The 18,840-nt window shown below is 34.5% G+C and overlaps 1 long non-coding RNA gene across 1 annotated transcript; it reads left to right on the top strand.

Moving 5' to 3' along the window:
* The first annotated feature begins 10,323 nt into the window (after positions 1-10,323).
* Positions 10,324-13,473, top strand: LOC112940732 (uncharacterized). Its single transcript, XR_003245012.2, has 3 exons — positions 10,324-10,519; positions 11,337-11,455; positions 13,212-13,473. It is a non-coding gene; the product is annotated as an uncharacterized lncRNA (long non-coding RNA).
* Positions 13,474-18,840: the final 5,367 nt, after the last annotated feature.

Raw genomic sequence — 18,840 nt, 5'->3', positions numbered from 1 at the left:
CAATTATGCATCAAGCGGGGTAAGTGTCAGTTCGCCCAATATGAGGTGCACTTCTTGGTCCATGTCATTAGTCAGGGTGAACTATGGATGGACGAGTCTATAATCTTGACAATCCAAGAGTGGGAGGCGCCCACCAAAGTAATTGAGTTACGATCGTTCCTTGGACTTGAAAACTATTAGTGCAGGTTCATAAGAAGCTACTACGCTAAAGATGCTCCTCTCACCGAGTTATTGAAGAAGAATAAGTTGTGGGTTTGGAGAGAGAAGTGCCAAAAGGCGTTCGAAGGTCTTAAGGCCACAGTGACAAAAGAGTCAGTCTTAACGCTGCGCGACTTCTCAAAGACCTTCGAAGTGCATATGGATGCTTCAGAATTTTCCATTGGGGGAGTCTAAATGCAAGATAGACACCCAATAGCACTTAAGATCCATAAGATGAACGAGACCGAACAGCACTACACGGTGCATGAGAAAGAAATGATGACCATCGTACATTGCCTACGCACGTGGAGACACTACTTACTAGGCTCCAAGCTTGTTGTCAAAACCGATAATATGGCCACTAAATACTTCTAGACACAAAATAAGATCACCCCAAAGCAATCTAGATAGAAAGACTTTCAAGGAAAGTTTGACTATGTCTTAGAGTACAAGCCGTAAGAGGCAACATTGTGGCCGACGCACTAAGTAGGAAGGTCAAACTTGCTGATATCTACTATCCACTGTGACATTCAAGAAGCAATCAAGTATGGCATGCAACGCGATTCGGAAGCAAAAAAACAGATGTTGTTAGCTGCCCAAGGCAAAACAAGGTGCTTTTGGGAAGAATATGGCCTCTTAATCACTACCGATCGGAGGGTCTATTCCCAAGTTTGGGTCTATCATGCGCCGAATCATTAAGGAAATCCATGAAACACCGTGGGCTGAGCATCCAGGGTAGGGACAAACAAGGGCCCCTATTTTTGGTCACGCATATGAGATGACATCGAGTGTTATGTGCAAACTTGTCTTGTGTACCAACACAACAAGGTGGAGTAAAAGCAATCGGGAGGACTACTAGAGCAACTTCTTGTGGCAGAACGACCATAGAAGAGCGTTACCATGGACTTCATTACCTCCTTACCCAAGTCTGGCGGGTATGGAACGATAATGGTCGTGACAGATAGGTTTTAAAAGTATGTTACCTTAATGCCAGCCAAAGAAGGTTGCAAAGCAAAGGAGGTTGCAATTGTTCTTCAAGAATGTGGTGAAATATTTGGGGATGCCAAGACATCTCATTAGCAACCAAGACGCCCTGCTTTACCCAGAACTTTTGGAGGGAATTGTCAGAGATACTTGGTAGGAAACTTCACTTCTCCACAAGTTTCCACATTCATACTGACAGCCAGACCGAACGTGTCAATGCCCTATTGGATTTTAACTTAAGGAACTATGTTAGTGCGGATTAAAAGGATTGGGACAAACTCCAAGACACGGCACAAATTTCTTACAATTTTAGAGAAGTGAATCTATCGGGCGCACACCATTTGATTTGGCGACAAACCGACAACCCCAAACTCTGCATGCATTGTCGACTGCTTTTGAAGTAAAAAGTTTGAGTAGCTACCATATTTTCAAGGGATTATAGGAACAAATTGACACTGCCAAGTCTAACTTGGACAAGGCAAAAGCGAAGATGAAGAATTTTGTCGACCACAAACGACGTCCCACCTATTCCAAAGAAACTGACATGGTCTTGGTAAAATTCAACCTCAAACAGTTGAAATCACTAAGGAGAGTTCATAAAACTTAGTGCGGAAATATAAGGGTCACTCAATATCATTGCAAAGGTGGGCAAGATCTCATACAAGTTGGAGTTACCTCCACACTTCAAAATCTTTTTGGTCGTTCATGCAAGACTTCTCAAGCATACCATAAGGACAGGCAGGATACTAGCCGGAATCGATCGCACCGCGCATCAATTATTGTCTCTTCCTCACGCGACCATAGATTGAGGCTATCATAGACTATGAATCCAAATGGAAAGCAAGGTCAATAAGCCAGCTACATGTTCCTTGTGAATTTGAAGGGAAAAACTCTGAAAGAAGCTACATGCTAGAAATACGAAGGCTTGTGGAAGTTTAGAGACCATATCTGGGAGTTTAAGCCGCATTATGTTGCGGTCATCGAATCATAAGGTGGGGGAGAGCGTGATGTCCCACCATCTTGGCAGTCAGATTTTGCGTCTGAATAGGTGTGAAAGGGCCTAGAATTGTGAAGAGGCTTGCGGAAAACTCTAGAATCCTTTAGCTTTGTCAAGAAGGTTACGGAAGGTCCTACACAATGTAGAATTATTTAGAAAAGGGACCAATGTGTATATATCTTACGGACTTGTAAAGTAAATATTAATTGCACTTTAGTAATTAGGTGGTAGTATAAATAGAGGTGTCATTCATTTGCAAGGCATCACTCAAGTGTAAAGTATTCCAAGCAATACAAAAATCCTTTTTCAGATCTCTCTTGTTCTTTCTAAATCTTATCTTTTATTCTCTTAGCGATCTTAACACAAAGGGCTTGCTTGAGCTTACAAGATCTTGAAATATAAGTCAGTAAGCTCTCTTCATTCCACTGGGACCATGTGATACAGGGGATAGAAATGGGACGAATATCAGCTTCTAAATCAATATGGAAATTGATATCTCTATCCGAAGGCATACAATGCAAAACATTAGGTAACAATAATCTAAATTATGAAACCATACGAATAAACTCAATAGATGGAGTCAATAGATGGAGTCTCAACCTCAACATCCCTAATATGAGTCAAATAAGTCAAAAAAAAAACCCTGCCCTACCAGTTTTCTAGCCAAATATAGGATATTATCTTTGCCTGCTTAGGCTTGTACACCCCTTCCCGCTTTCATTTTTCCCTTCTCGAAATTTTTGTAGTTACAGATTTAGCATTACATTTAAGCACAACATAATAGGGGGACAACCATGTCATGCCTAAGATTATATCGAAGTAAGTCATATCAAAAATCACTAAATTACCCCAAGTCAGAAAAGTCATACACAAAATAGGATAAACACGATAGACATGGGCGACTATGACAAACTTTCCAACTAGACAGAATCACGGATAGGGGCATCAAGTATATCATAAATCATTTCAAACTCTGAGGAAAATCACACAGATACATAAGAATAAGTAGAAACCTGGATCAAATGATACATTAGGCATCCACTTACAAACAAGAATAGGAACTGTGATGACTACATCAGACACCTCTACCTCATTCTTGCCCAGAAAGGCGTAACGCTGAGCCATGTCCTCATGTCGACCGACCTCCCTGCCTGGTTGCACATTACCAGTGCCTATCTTACCATTTCCTATACCTCCATTGTCTATCTAATTATCTATTCTTCAACCTTATGTATGCCCTCGACCATTATTAACATTTCTCGTATGTATCACTACTCTAGTTTGTTGTTGTGCGGAATCCAACACATGTGGGTGGGAACAATCTCTCCTCATATGCCCAGGTTCTGAACAATTATAGAAAGTACGATCAAAAGACAGGATCTTTAAAGGCGAAACTCCATGGCTATCAAAAATCAAATTATGAGATGGAATTCTTGAGTGATTATCTGTGGAGGTGAGCATGAAGGACTGAATTGGCCTAGCTGCAAGTGTCGGCCTCCTTGCCCCTTTTGAGTAAGAACCTTGAAATTTTACCCAAGTTTTTGTCCCTTTTTGGACAATGCCTTAGGCTGATCATCTCACCTCACACCCTCCACTTTCTTAACATAGTTTGTTACCTCATTAAAGCTCCTTTCTGCATAGATCATATGAATAGATAATACATGCAACTCAGAATTTAGTCTCTTGATGAATAGATAGATCATCTCTTCTTTAGTAGTCACCAACTATCTGGTAGCACATCTAGACTGAGCATGGAATTTGGCCTCATAAGCAGCCACATATATACCACCTTGCTCCAAATCCATGAACTTATCCTTGAAATTGGGTTCAAGTGAGTGGAGGTAAAACTGAAGATCTATATTTCATATAAGCTCTCCACCACTGCTTAGCCTCACCTTGAAGTTGAAAAGTTAGAACTCAACCCCATATTGATGGACAATTCCCAACTTATGAAGCCTCTTATAGAATTCTAAGATAAACTCGTAAGCATCCTCATTCTAAAAACCAAGAAAGACAGAAGGATTTAGATTCAATAACTTAGTCAACATTTCATTCTTATTACCAATCATAACAACACCCAACAAAGGATGGAAGAAAGCATTTTTACCTACGTTTCCGCCCATCTTGGGAGTAGTGATAGCAATAGATGGAATATTGGGAGCTTGAGTTTCTTGAAAAAATGGAAGCACACCAGGGGCAGCTAATCCTTTAAAAAAATGGCATGATTTGTTGAGTTAACACTAGGTCGATGGGAGGAATATCGATTGTATCAACCTGCACCTTTTACTTTTCTCCAACCTCCTTAGCATTTTCAACTTCAACATTCTTTTCTAAATCTTCATGATGTACGAGAGGGGACTTATTTTGGGGAAAAATTTTGAAGGACAACCTATCTCTAGCAAGTGTCACTCTGTCTCGGCCTCTACCCCTAACTCTTCCTATAGCCCTACTTTGACCGCGACCTATCTCTGCACATTCCTTAGCTGGAGTATTGACGGGAGCTACAGTTCTGACGTCCTTGTATTTAGTGTTAAACATTTGCAGAAAAAAGCGTGAAAGAGGTTTGATTCCAATTTGAATCGACAAATACCAATTAGAATCAAGTTATAGCACAAAAAAGACAAGAGAAAACATAAAGATTTCCTAAAGTCCTATAGTCTCTCGAAGAAAAGTAAAGATGTCCCTGTACCTTCCACAAGACTCTACTAGACTCATTTTGGTACATCAAGATCAATGAACCTAGGCTCTAATACCAACTTTCTAATGACCCAGACCATCATGATTGACACCCACACTAATCCTCCGAAGGGAGAACCACTACTACAGCCCAAACCAACTAAACCAAAATCAACTAAAGCATTTAACGATAGGAAAATAAGAATAATGGCTAAAATGGAAGTTCCCATAAACTTCAACAAAAGGTCTAATAACAACTAACATTACAGAAGTAATGCCTAGAATCTGAAAGTCAATGTACCAAAACATCTAAAGTTCAGCAAGTCTAAACAACCCCAACTAATTAACTAATAACTAACTAAAAAGTCTAAGTCTATAATGTGGACGTAGACGGAAAAATGAACTCATGGTAGCCCGGAAGAACTGGCTCACCCTTGAATTCAAAGAGATCACTCATCTTCTAGATGAGGTCTGTCAATAGCTGCCTGAAAATACCTTGTACTTAACAAAGAAATAGAAAGTGCAACACATATAAGTCAATATTACAATATAATCACATGCATATATCGAAATATACAACATTATCAACATTTTTGAACAACGTAGAGTTTCACATTTCTCAAGTATCTCAATTGTATCAAATCATTAGTACTCTCATGGAACCCAACCCAAATAGTTTATGCCGAAACATGGCAACCGATCCCATATTTATACTAAAATGTGGCAACTGATCTAAGTTAGTTATGTTGAAACGTGGCAACCAAACCATTCAACACACCACAATCACAAACACAAGTACATTCTCACAATCATACAATTGAGTCATCATTAAATGACATTCAAAACTATATATCCTTATTTATAACAAGTGTGATCAATAATGTTACATCCACGTAGATACATGTATCATAATGAAGTAAGACATACATACATCACACATTAATGATATCACAACCATCATCTACCTCAAAACAAGCTTGAAAGCCTAATAAACTTGATCCTTCCCTTTTTGAATTCGCTTTGCTTGTTCTTGATCTACAAACAAACAATATAGCACGGAAATTAATAAACAATAACCAATAACCCGAATTACTAACAATTCTATGAACCCTAGATCAAACTCAAGATCTCAAGTATCTAAACTGGGCTTTTGCCACCATATTTTCTAAATGAAAATCCTCTCCCATCAATAATTACCCATTAAATTATGTTCTACGGATTGAAAAATGGATTTAAGGAGTGAAAACCTTACCTTCAGCCTCAAGAATGGTGGAAAACTATCAAAAATCGTCTATCAGGCCTGCCACAACGGCAACCATTTCGCTACAGCGGCCTAGTTAAACCGACCAAAAGCACCGCCAAAGCGACTTGCATGAAAAATGAGCTATTTTAATAATTTTAAGACCCCCATTTCACAATTCACCTTTAACCAGCGACCCTCAAAAAAATATCGTTCATGCCAAGATCAATTCCGAGATTTCTTCTCACTCAAATTCAATTTCATTAAATTGTACGGGTTCCTTAACGATTTATCTATCCACTCATGTAATCAAATCCGTAATTAAGATCACCCAATTGCTACTGACCTAGGTAAAATTCCAAGTTAATATGGGAAAATAATTTCAACCCAAAAATTTTCCCCGTTGATTTTTCTATAACGACGGAACTCAGTTGTTACATGTTATATTTGCCCTTTCGTCATACTTTTTTGATATATTTTCCCCTTTCATCCAACTTCAGGCACATAGTTTCTCTTTCATCTCTAAGTTTTATCTCCCTGCTTTTATTATCTTTTGTGGCGCCTACGTGAAGCATCTACATGAATATGTATATTCTTTCCGCTTAATTTTTCTCCTAGTTTAATTACTATACCCACCCATCTCATCCATAAAATCAAACAATAAAAATATTCACTAATCGAACCCATAAAGTTTAATTCATTATATCTCTATTACCATCACTTTCCGAAATAACAACAAGCTTGTATAGTGTGCACGCATTAGGGTTGCTCATCCATGTCTTAATCCAATTCAGGGTCGTATTGACCATAAGATCACTAAAGCAATTGCTTGGGGCCCCAATTTATTTGGGTCCCCATTTTTAATCTAAATATGTATATGTATGTAGTAGAAATTCATGTATTGATAAATTTGAAAATAATTTTTATATAGAAAATATAATTGTGAAATAGAATATTAGTTTAGCTGATTGTAGTATCTTTTCTAGATTCTTTCGTGGCTAGTTAATTGTTGTATCCTTTATAGTTTCTCATGTTTCTATCTATTTTGTTGTCTAGATCATTTACATTTTGAGTATTATCATGAACCAACAATACTGAGTTCTTATACTTACTTTTCTTTATTCTCCTTTCACTATTTTTTATTTTTTCACGATTGAATATTCTAATTCTCTTAAATAATTAAACCCTATACATAATGTAAAATCTATTGTTGAGTGTTTATAAAAAATATCAAATTTGTTTTTAATTTCTTATTCAAATTTTAAGCACGAAAACTAATCAACACTATTTTAATATTATTTGGGAATGCTCAAGTACCCCCTCAACCCATGGCCGAAATCCCAGAGACACACTTATACTATACTAAGGTCCAATCCCCCCCCCCCCCCCGCAAACTTATTTTATAAATAATTTTCTACCCCTTTTCGTCCTACGTAACATTATCTTGTGGGTCTAGCGTGTGTTGACGTTATTTTTCAAACTAGTGTCACGTAGGCCGAAAAGAGGTAGAAATTATTTATAAAATAAGTTCAGGGGGGTAATAGGACCTTAGTATAGTGCAAGTGTGTCTCTGAGATTTCAGGCATAGGTTGAGGGGGTACTTATGCATAAGTGTGTCTCTGAGATTTCAGGTATAGGTTGAGGGGGTACTTATGCATTTTTCCATATTTTATATCAACTTATCAAATTCATCACAACACTATTTTAAAATCATCATATTCTTAACGAAAAATGAGTCATATTTTGTTATTCTAACTTTATATTATATAATTTTCGTTAAAAATTTACATTATCTGTATTCTTACTTCATAATATCCGCATATATCTTGTCTCTCCATATCTCATTTGTAGGATTACACTGAGTATGTTATAATTACTCAATTTATATTTGTCTATTAAAAATATAGAGCTTCTTTATGAAGTTTGGCTTTAGGTCCCATACTTATTGAGACAGGCCTGGTTCAATTTGACCAATTTAGTGTTGAAATAGTGCAGAAATGGTGGTTAAATAATGTTGATAGGCTGGTGAAACTTGTGGTAATAGATTGCAATAAAAATATGTTAAAATTTGTATTTAAAAAATAGCGCTGAAATGATGGTTAATTTGTTGGCGCATTATTTTATGTTGAAATACTGTTGAGAAAATGGTGGTTAAATTGTGCTTAATTGGCTTTTTCATTTTTGTGTATTAAAATAGAGTTGAAATTAAATAGCGCTAAGATGTATAGAAAAAATGATGAAATGTTGCTTAAATTTGTATTTAAAAAATAGGGCTGAAATGTGGTTAATTTGTTGGCGCATTTTTTTATGTTGAAATAATGTTGAAAAAATGGTGGTTAAATTGTGCTTAATTGGTTGTTGCATTTTTGTGTATCAAAATAGAGTTGAAATAAAATAGCGCTAAGATGTATAGAAAAAATGATGAAATGTTGCTCAATTATTTGGGACGCGGCTCCTACATTTTGTATAGTTCAAGGTGGGATATTTAAGGATTGGCTTTTATGGGTAAGATGTTGAGTATCATATTGAGTTTGGTAAAATAATTAAATTGTAAGAAAATTTTAAGTAAAACAAACATATTATATATAATAGGGGGTAATTCATGTGTGGCTCCCTAAAGTTGGCATCAACTTTCACTTAGATACCTTAATTTGACTTTGTTCATTTTAGGCACCTCAAGTAAATTTTTATTGTGTCACTTCGATACTTTTTGCATAATCGTCATAAAGAGTGTGATACTCTCATTTATTACGCGTGAAAAGCTTATTTAAACAATTTATATTTTTTTTTCTTCTTCCTCATTTTCAGTCTCCATTTTCTAGCTTACTTCATCCATGGCGACTGTTTTAAAAAAAAAAATCAAGATTTAAATATTGAAATAATCATGAAATTGTTTTTTTTTGAGGAATTTACTATTGTAATATCGAAGTGGATTTGGTTTTTTCTCTTCCTTCACAGGTCTTCAAACTTAGCTTTTACTATAAGTGCTCTCTTAATTATTTTTCTACAGTTAATTTTAATAATTTTTGTTCAATTTAACTACATTGTTATTGATTAAGAAGAATCAAAATCCATGATTTAGCTTTATTCTTTTATATAATTAAAGGGTTTGTGTATGATTGAGAAGCATCGTCGAGGAGGGGGCACCGATTCTTTTTTTAAGAAAACATTGGAGAAGTCACTGAGAAGACTGCAAAATAGCTTTTTGTTAATTGGTTAAATATTTTTTTAATTATGTTGGAAAAAAATGGCATATGTCATCAATTTATTGGCTACTTTCTTAATTTTTTTCTCAAAGTTTATTATTTAAGAATAATTTTGGGCACAAATTGACAAATGTCTTCATTTAATTGCACATTTTACACGTCATTTGTGATTTATTAAACATTATATATTTTTGTTGATTGTAACGAAAGTGGCAAAATGACACAAAAAGAGCTTACATGAAGTGTCTAAAATGAACAAACTCTAGCTAGAGTGTCTAAGTAAAATAAGTGTTAATCTTAGGGGGTCACCGATGCATTAGGCTTATAATAGGAGAAGAAAAAAGTATCACGACACAAAAACAACCTTTTAAATAATTATTAATTAAAAATTAAAATATATTTATTTTTAAAAATGAAAAAATAAGAATAGTTATTAATTCAATAAAATTAGTTTTTAGCGCTTTTAAAAAGAATTTTTTTTATAGTACACTTACCTTTTACTGATTTTCAATATTTAAATTAAAAAAATTGTAAAAATTGAGGGTGATTTATTAATTTTAATCTATTTCTTTTTTAGAAAATGAATCAACATTAGTCATTAGAGAATTTTACGGAATATGTTGGAATCATAAAAATAGAAAAATAGAATAGATTATCTTTAATCATATAAGTAATAATTTTAGGAAAATAATAAATTGAAAACTTATGAATAAAAAAACGGTTGTGAATCAACCATTTTCAAAAAATAAAAATTAAACTTTTTAAACTCTTTATTAAAAAAAAAAAAGCAAAAATGGCCACTAATATATTAGGAAAAACCATTCATATACAAAATTTCAAAAAAATTAATTAATTAAAAGTGTAAATGGAAAAAAAAGCAAAATAAATCAAGCATATTCAGTTAAATGATTTAACTTTAATAATAAAGAAAAAGTAAAATGGCCACTAATAATGTAACCTTTCCATTTTTTACTTTCTACTATATGATAAATGACAATAAGCACACAACTCTTCAACATGTTTCTGTCAGCAAAAAGGGCATTACGGTCGTTCCCATTATACAACTTTGTCTGCCACGCATAGCCCAAATCCTTTACTCATTACCTCGTCGCTTCATCTTTCTATTGTCAACTCCAGTCTCCAGCATTCATTCTCTATGTTGAAATTATTTACCTTATTCGCACCTCTTGAAGTTCGGCTTGTGCATAAATTTCTTGGGTGAGTGCGTTGCTTCTCTCTGCCTATGTATAACTGCGAGTTCTATATTTTCTTCATGGTTTGCTATTTATTTTCTTTCTTGTATGTGTTATATTTTTGACATAATACATATATTGGACCCTAAAATTGAGTTTAAATTTTAACTTTGACCTTCAATTTTTATAATGAACAAACAGACACTTTAATTATCCAACTTTTAAATAAATAAACACATGAGTCCTACATGGCAAAATACACGTAGGACCAAAAATGACATGTAGGATGACATATAGGACATGTGTGTCTATTTGTTCAATTTTATACAGGTTTAAGTGTCTACTTGTGCACACCCAAAGTTGAAGGGCATAACTGTGATTTGAAGTCAAGTTAAAGGATATATTTATGTATTATGCCTATGTTTTTTCTCTTGCCTTGTAAATGAGCTTTAACCGATAAGTTATATCTCGCAAATTGAGATAGTTAGGAAGAAGCTTAGAAGTTGAAATAGTAAGTTTTGGGAAAGAAATAAAATCTGTAAATTTTCTTAAGTTAGAAAAAAAGTGAGTTTTTTGTCAACTCCAAGCACAGAATGAGTTAGAGGTATATTTTTCATATGGTTGGAAAGCCCTTGGAGAGATCTTTCCAACACCGTCGAGTTTGTACGATTTCAATTTCGTATGAGTGAGATATGCTTTTCGGAAATTGGGTTGTTCGATGAAGGATAGTTCGATCCGAATTTGGAAAGGGCAAAGTTGTCTTTTCCTTACCCAATTATATTATTTTATTTTTGGGTAATAAATTGGGGTCTAAACTGATTTCATTCAATTGACACTTTTAGAAAAGAAGTTAGGATTTTGAGAGAAGAAAAAAATGAGGAGAAAGGAGAAAAGGAAGCAAAAACATTCAAGATCGTCGAAGTTCGGCTTGTGGAAATCGCCTGGGGTGATTCCTAAAAAGGTATGTTAGATCTTTCTGTGTTGGGTTCTTCCACCCACACACCAATTTGATTCAATTCAGCAAGTTAGAGTAGACTGGATGATGAACATTGATATTTTGATGAACAATTATCGAATTCTTGATTGAATGTATAGTAGCATGTTCTTGTTGATTTAATTCGTGTCTTTGGGCTGTTTTATGAGTCTAAACTATTGGTTATTGAGTATATTAGTGATTATAAGTGTTTGGGAAAAGATCCATGGAAGATTGAAAAGTTTAGAGTTGAAAAACCAAGAAGGAAAGTCGAAACGTGCATCCGTAGGGCCTTGGGGATCACATAGCCCCATAGGACAGTGTCTGTCCGTAGAGGCTTAGGGAGGCGCACCATCCAAAGTGCCCCAACTTGGCCTCTGAAGTTTGGGGCCTGGCACCCCACACCTCTCAGAGCGTCAAGAATGTCAGTTAACCTTATTTATTCCCCATCTTTCGTACTAGTTTCTAAGTGATGTACCTACATTTCCTAGTTGATTCAAACGCTCTAATGTACGTCTAAACATCATCAAAGCATCCATAAACATGAGATTATGAACTTTGAATCCATAATCCAGTTCAAGGAAAGTTAGGATCAAAGTCTAAAAAACTAAGAGTTAAGTCTAAAGGTTAAAAAGTAAGACAAGTAAAGTTTCTTAAAGTTCCAAGAGTCTTATTAAAATATTTTATCTTCGTTTTAAGGCTCAAGTCTCGAGTTAAAGAAAGAGTAAAAGTTGAAGTCTTTACTTGAAGGAAATATAAGGGAATCAAGTATTTCCAGAAGATTCATATCAAAACTCAAGTTTCAAGCTTAGTAAAGAGTAAAGAGTTAAGTTGAAGTTCTTTTCTTCAGAAGTTTAGGGAGACTAAGTATCCCCGAAGATTTTAAAATGTTTTCAAATTTAAACAAAGAAGCTAAGTTTTCCAAAGAGCCTTCGGGCTAGTTTTCATAAAAGAGTTATAGCTTTATAAAATGAAGCAAGCAGGGAAACTATGATTTCCAAGAGAGTTTTTTAAAGCTATGTTTTGGGCACTAATCTCAAATCACAGAATCAATATGTTTTAAAAACATAAGAGCTAGTATATTTTTGGGAGTAGCATTGAGTACCTATGTGGAGATGCTAGTTTCAGACTAACTCAAGTCTCCATGAAAATCATGTAGTCATCATGGGTAGAAAGGCTCATACTTTTTTAGATGAATCCTTTTTGCAATTTACTAGTGGATCCATTAGGGAGTTCAGGTCCTATACTTTGACAGGTTTAGGATGGTCCTTGGCTGCGTGAGATAAAAGGTTGTCTCATCAATATAACTATTAAATGATAGTTGTCGGTTAGAGAAACTCCCACAGTAGTAGTAGTTGCATGGTTCTTCAAGAGGTTCTGTTTAGTATGAATGGGGGTATAAAACTACATTCATGATTTGCATAAGTAGACTTTGAGAGGAAGAATGATATATTTTCTTTATTATTATGATTATGAGTTTACATCAGATTATTTTGTATTTTAACATACATTAAGTGTTAATGGTATCTTTTAATATACATAGTTGGAAACCATGTTTTAAACATCTTTTCTTTAAATTTCACATGTCTTTAAACTGCTATATAATGAGATGAGTAGTCATAATGAGTTAGTTATTCATGAGATGAGCAAAACGAATGTAAGTGTCCTTTCTTACTCCTTTTCAAGCCTATGTTGTTTCAGCATTTCAATTTTCATACTCATACATTCAATTTACTGATGACAGTAGGCCTGCATCTTATTATGATGCAGACACAAGTAACTAGGATCGACATTCCAGCGCACAGTTGATCCAGTGAGTAACTGAGTTAGTTGATTAGCCTCCCTTCATTCCGGAGGACATCTTTATCTTTCAGTTTTCAGTTGTTAGGATGATGGGGGGTCCTGTCCCAACATCCATCTTTAATTTAAAGGCTTTATAGACAGATAGAGTTAGTTCTTTAGTCTTTTCATATCTCTTGTAAACGATAAAACTTGAGTTTCCATTTTGGGCTAAGTATTATTTTAAAGTTATTTCTTGAGTTAAGTCTTCCACTGAGTTAACTAAGTCAGGTCAAGGATTTGCTTGGATCCTGCAATGATTTTCGAGTGTCAGTAACGTTTAGGGTGTAGACTCGGGGCATGACATAACTATTTACCAAGATTCCTCATTGAATCTTATATACAGCTTTACAAGTCTTAGAATTTTTTAAGTACACCTACTGATTTTGCGGTCGGTTGTCCATCTATCTTAATGCTAATCTATTTATGTATCGTCAAAGAGAACAAGTGTGTTGAGCTCATTAGAAAAAAATATGAACTTTTAATTAATAGCGAAAGAATCTCATTCACACGACTGTATCGTTTATGGTTTAGCTAAATTATTCTGCTCGCTGTGACTTTGTTGCGTTCCTCTTCCACCTTCAGCTTCACCCAGGCCACCAGAATTCTTCTTCTTAATTAACATATATATTATAGCTAAGAACTTACAAATGAAAATGAACCTTGAAAAATGATGATAACATGTTAAATTGCGAGGTGTTGCTGATATTTAAATTGCTATATAACAATCAGGTGGCATCATCATATTGAATAATTAAAAAATAGTTATCATTCATATTTCATATTGTGCTTCTACTGAATTAGTTGTGCTCTTATATGCACATATACACTTTACTCTAACTAGACTATTGTTGTCATCCCGTGAGAGGATACAACGTCGCGGTGACTCAATTCAAAAAGAAGTTAAAAGAATTTCAAAAAGGTAAAAAGGAAAAAGAGAAAAGAGAGTCGCCACATAATTTTTTAGATAGACTAGGAAATCTATTAACAAATTAACTTAAAAGAAAATCCTCAAAACCAATTGATTCTAGGTAAGGGGTTCAAGTTAATCTGAAGGGAAGGGATTAGACACCCTTCAGAATCCACAAATGTGTGACCTGACTGAATTCCATTTTTCAAATTGAGGAAGAGAATAAAGTAATGTACAAGTATAATTGTAGAAATAAAATTCGCGTCGAGAAATCAATAATCAAGAAGGGAAAATTATAGCAACAATCAATTTTATTATTTCAAATGCGAGTGTTACAATCTCTACAATTCCTCTGAATTCGCTTTTTCAAATATAAATTCAAGGGCTTTAAGTTTGTCCTTGAATCTATCATGAACTTGAACTTTATCTTGATCTTGAATTTTATTTGAGTTCAAGGGCTTCGAGCTTGTTCTTGAATTCGGTGGTTTTGATCTTGATTATTCTTGAACTTGAATGCTTGAATTCTTAAACTTGTAGCTTTGTAGAGAATTAAATGGTGTTTGTACCACGGAGTTTCTCTAGCTTCTTGTTTAGAATTTTCTCTGTCCCCTTTCTAAATTATGAAGACCCTTATTTATAGTTTTAGAATAGAAGAGTTGCGATTGGAATAGGATTCCGTTCAGCCAATCAGATTTTAGTGACATGGCATTTGGGATTTATAGAGCGGGCTTGTCATCTTTGACACATGTCATGATTTTATTGGTTTTCTTATTTGACTTGGCATGTCACATCATCTGCACACGTGGTGCCAAGATGGGCTCTAGAATGAGATGGGATTGGGTTTAACAAATTAGGTTCATCCAATATAGCCCAAATCAATTAATTTAGACTTGATTAAATTCATATTTATTGGACTTAAATATTTAACTCAATTATATCAATCCACAATATTTATTTGGATTAATATATTTATGAATTCAATATAATCCGAATTATTTTATGAATTTATATTTAATAAATTTTGAATGATTACAAATGCCCCCTGCTTCAAGTCTTGTCGAGATATTTATCTTTTAGAGACTAGGTTTGAAGCATTAACCAGTTACAAAATTCACCTTCGTTAAAAATGAATTACAATTGTAATCCTACTCAATTTCATATTCCTATATATGGTTTGTTGCCCAAACCAAAAAGAAATTATAATTCAATTAGAAATTGTAATCCTACTCAATTTCATATTCATATATATGTTTTATTGCCCAAGCCAAAAAGAAAATGTAATTGAACTAGGAGAAGGATTTTATCTCACCACATGACTTCTATAAATAGATATATTGTCTCCACAATTTTATCTTCAATTACATATTGTGAGCCTACGACGAAAAGGGCATACTCAAGGTAATTTTCCTCCTTTTTTATTTATTTTCGTCACTTTTTTACAGCTTGACATGTCTGTCGTAAAAAATTATATCTCATTGTAGAAAAATAAAAATCATAAACCGTTTGATTTTTCATAAAACTAGACTTTTAGATCTTTAACATACGCGAAATTATAAATTTAATACCTTAAGAATAGTGCTAAATTATTGTTTGAAGTTAGCTCTAGATTCTGTCATGCTAAAAATTCGTCACTTTTTTACAGCCTTATATGTTCGTAGTAGAAAACTCATATCTCATTGTAGAAAATTCAAAATCATGAACCGCTTGATTTTTCAGAAATTAGACTTTTCGATATCTAACATATTCAAAATTCAAAATTTAATACCTTCAGAATCTTTCTATATGATTTTTTGAAGTTAGATCTAGATTCTGCCAAGCTAAAAGTTCGTCACTATTTTACAGCCTGACATGTACGTCGTAGAAAATTCATATCTCATTGTAGAAAAATTAAAATAATAAACCGTTTAATTTTGTAGAAACTAGACTTTTCGATCTCTAACATATACAAAATTCAAAATTTAATACCTTCAGAATCTTTCTAGATGATTTTTTGAAGTTAACTCTAGATTCGCTAAAAATTTTCAAATTTGTATGACTTACTAAAAATCTCGTGTCTTGACGTAGGAACAAAGAAATCACAATCCGCTTGATGATTCCGAATCTAGAAATAAAGGTCTACAACACATACAAGATTCAAGATTTAATACCTTCCGGGTTTCAAACATCTTGACGGGTAACAATCTCTCCTTCACTTGTATTTTCCTCCTCCTTCTTCTTCTTCTTCTTTTTTTTTTTTTTGTAGATCAACAAAAAAAAATTATATTTTACGGAGGCTACATAATGAAAGTATTTATCACATAAAAATGTGTTCAACGTCAATGCCTTAATAAAATAACTAAATAATACTCTCAAGGTGTTCCATGGCCCCGAATGCTTCACCAATTTGAAACTTTACTAGAATATCGTGTAACGCTCCCCCCTTGAAAATAAACTCAAGGTGTTACAAGGTTCCGAATGTTTAACCAACTTAAAGCTTTACAGAAATACCGTGTAATGCTCCTGCGTTGAAAACAAACTCAAGGTGTTACAAGATCCCGAATGCTTAACCAACTTGAAGCTTTACTAGAATACCGTGTAACGCTCCCCCCTTGAAAATAAACTCAAGGTGTTACAAGGTTCCGAATGTTTATCCATGAAACTTTACTAGAATATCGTGTAATGCTTTCGCCTTGAAAATAACCTCAAGGTTTTACAAAGTCCCTAATGCTTAACCAACTTGAAGCTTTACTAGAATACCGTGTAACACTCCCGCCTTGAAAATAACCTCAAGGTGTTACATGGCCCGAATGCCTAATCCTGAAGTTTTACTAGAATACGTGTAATGCTCTCGCCTTGAAAATAACCTCAAGGTTTTACAAGGTCCCGAATGCTTAACTAACTTGAAGCTTTACTAGAATATCGTGTAACTCTCCCACCTTGAAAATAACCTCAAGGTGTTACGAGGTTCCGAATGATTAACCAACTTGAAGCTTTACTGGAATATCGCGTAACGTTCCCCCCTTGAAAATAAACTCAAGGTGTTACAAGGTTACACATGTTTAACCATTAAGCTTTACTAGAATACCGTGTAACGCTCCCGCCTTGAAAATAACCACACTCAAGGTGTTACAAGATACCTGTAACGCTCCTGCCTTGAAAATAAACTCAAGTTGGTACAAGGTCCTGAATGCTTAACCAACTTAACAGAGGATAAACCCGTGAAAAGACCAGTTTAAGGTGCAAAGGGACAAATATTGTCCACCTTAAGGCATGGAAATTTAAAGACCCTTTTAAAGATAAATCCGTGAAAACTCTAGCTTAAGGTGCAAAGAGACAAGTTAGTCCACCTTAAGGCATAGAAATTTAAATATTAGTTGAACGATACATTCGCAACAAAGCTAGATTAAGGTGCAAAGGGACAAATATCGTCCACCTTAAGGCATGAAAAAATTAAAGATCCTTTTAAATATATACCAGTGAAAAGGTCAACTTAAGGTACAAAGGGACAAATATTGTCCACCTTAAGACATGAAAATTTAAAAAGATTCTTGTAAGTATACACCCATGAAAAAGCCTAGCTTAAGGTGCAAAGGGACAAGTTTGTCCACCTTAAAACTTAGAAATTCAAAGATCTATTGAGGGATAATCCGCAACAAAGCTAGCTTAAGGTGCAAAGGGACAAACCTCGCGCACCTTTAGGCATGGAATACAATTACATACACATTTGGAGACTTCTACTCACATACTTGAAGTCTTACCTTCATACTTAGAGGATTTGAATACTTCAACATGTATACTTAGAGAATTTGGATACTTCAAATAATAAACTCGAGGAATATAAAGACTTCAATTTGCATACTTGATCTAATTTAAATACGTCAATTGTACTAATAAGAGACTTATATTTTATAAAGGTTTGTCCCCTTCATTGACCTATCAATACTTTGTGCAAGTCTTAAGTTTGATGAGACAAAAGATAAAATAAAATATATATCGCTTTGACTTTCATGCAATAGATCAAGTGGTAACATTTTTTTTACACTCATGCAACTGAACTTAGAATATGGTTCGAAGCTCCTACGTACCTCAATAAAGAGGATCAAGTCACAATGTAGTTCTGGGGATTCGAGTGATTTTTTTTGTGTGTGTATGGTTATGTCGTGCACAGTTTATACTCTTGCGGGCCAGGAGTGACATGCAGTTTAGGCTCGTATCTTAACGAGCATCATCTTACTTCAAGAATAGTATCTCTTTAGGAATATGGCATTAATAGGACCGATCCTTAAGTCACCAGCATCAACAAGCTTATAAGCACCATTTGAATATGCTTCTTATACGACATATGGTCCATCCCACTTTGAGGTAAATTTTCCCCCAGACTTGTGCGAAGTAATGATTGGTCTTCTTACCGCGAGAATTTGATCTCCAACGTGAAAGAACCTCAAGAGAACCTTCTTATTAAAAGCACGAGATAGACGAGCTTGATAACATTCAAGGTTTTGTTGGGCTTCTAACCTCATTTCTTCAAGTGCTTCTAACTAAGCAAGACGCAATCGAGCATTTTCTTCCTCATTAAGCCCTTCTTGAATAGCAAGTCTTAAGGAGGGTATTTGACGCTCGAGTGGCAGGACTGCTTCAACTCCAA

The sequence above is a fragment of the Solanum lycopersicum genome, chromosome 1 (genome assembly GCF_036512215.1).
Source record: "Solanum lycopersicum chromosome 1, SLM_r2.1".
In the NCBI taxonomy this organism is placed as follows: Eukaryota; Viridiplantae; Streptophyta; class Magnoliopsida; order Solanales; family Solanaceae; genus Solanum; species Solanum lycopersicum.
Note: the sequence above shows the minus strand (reverse complement) of the source record. Positions and strands in the feature narration are given on the sequence as shown.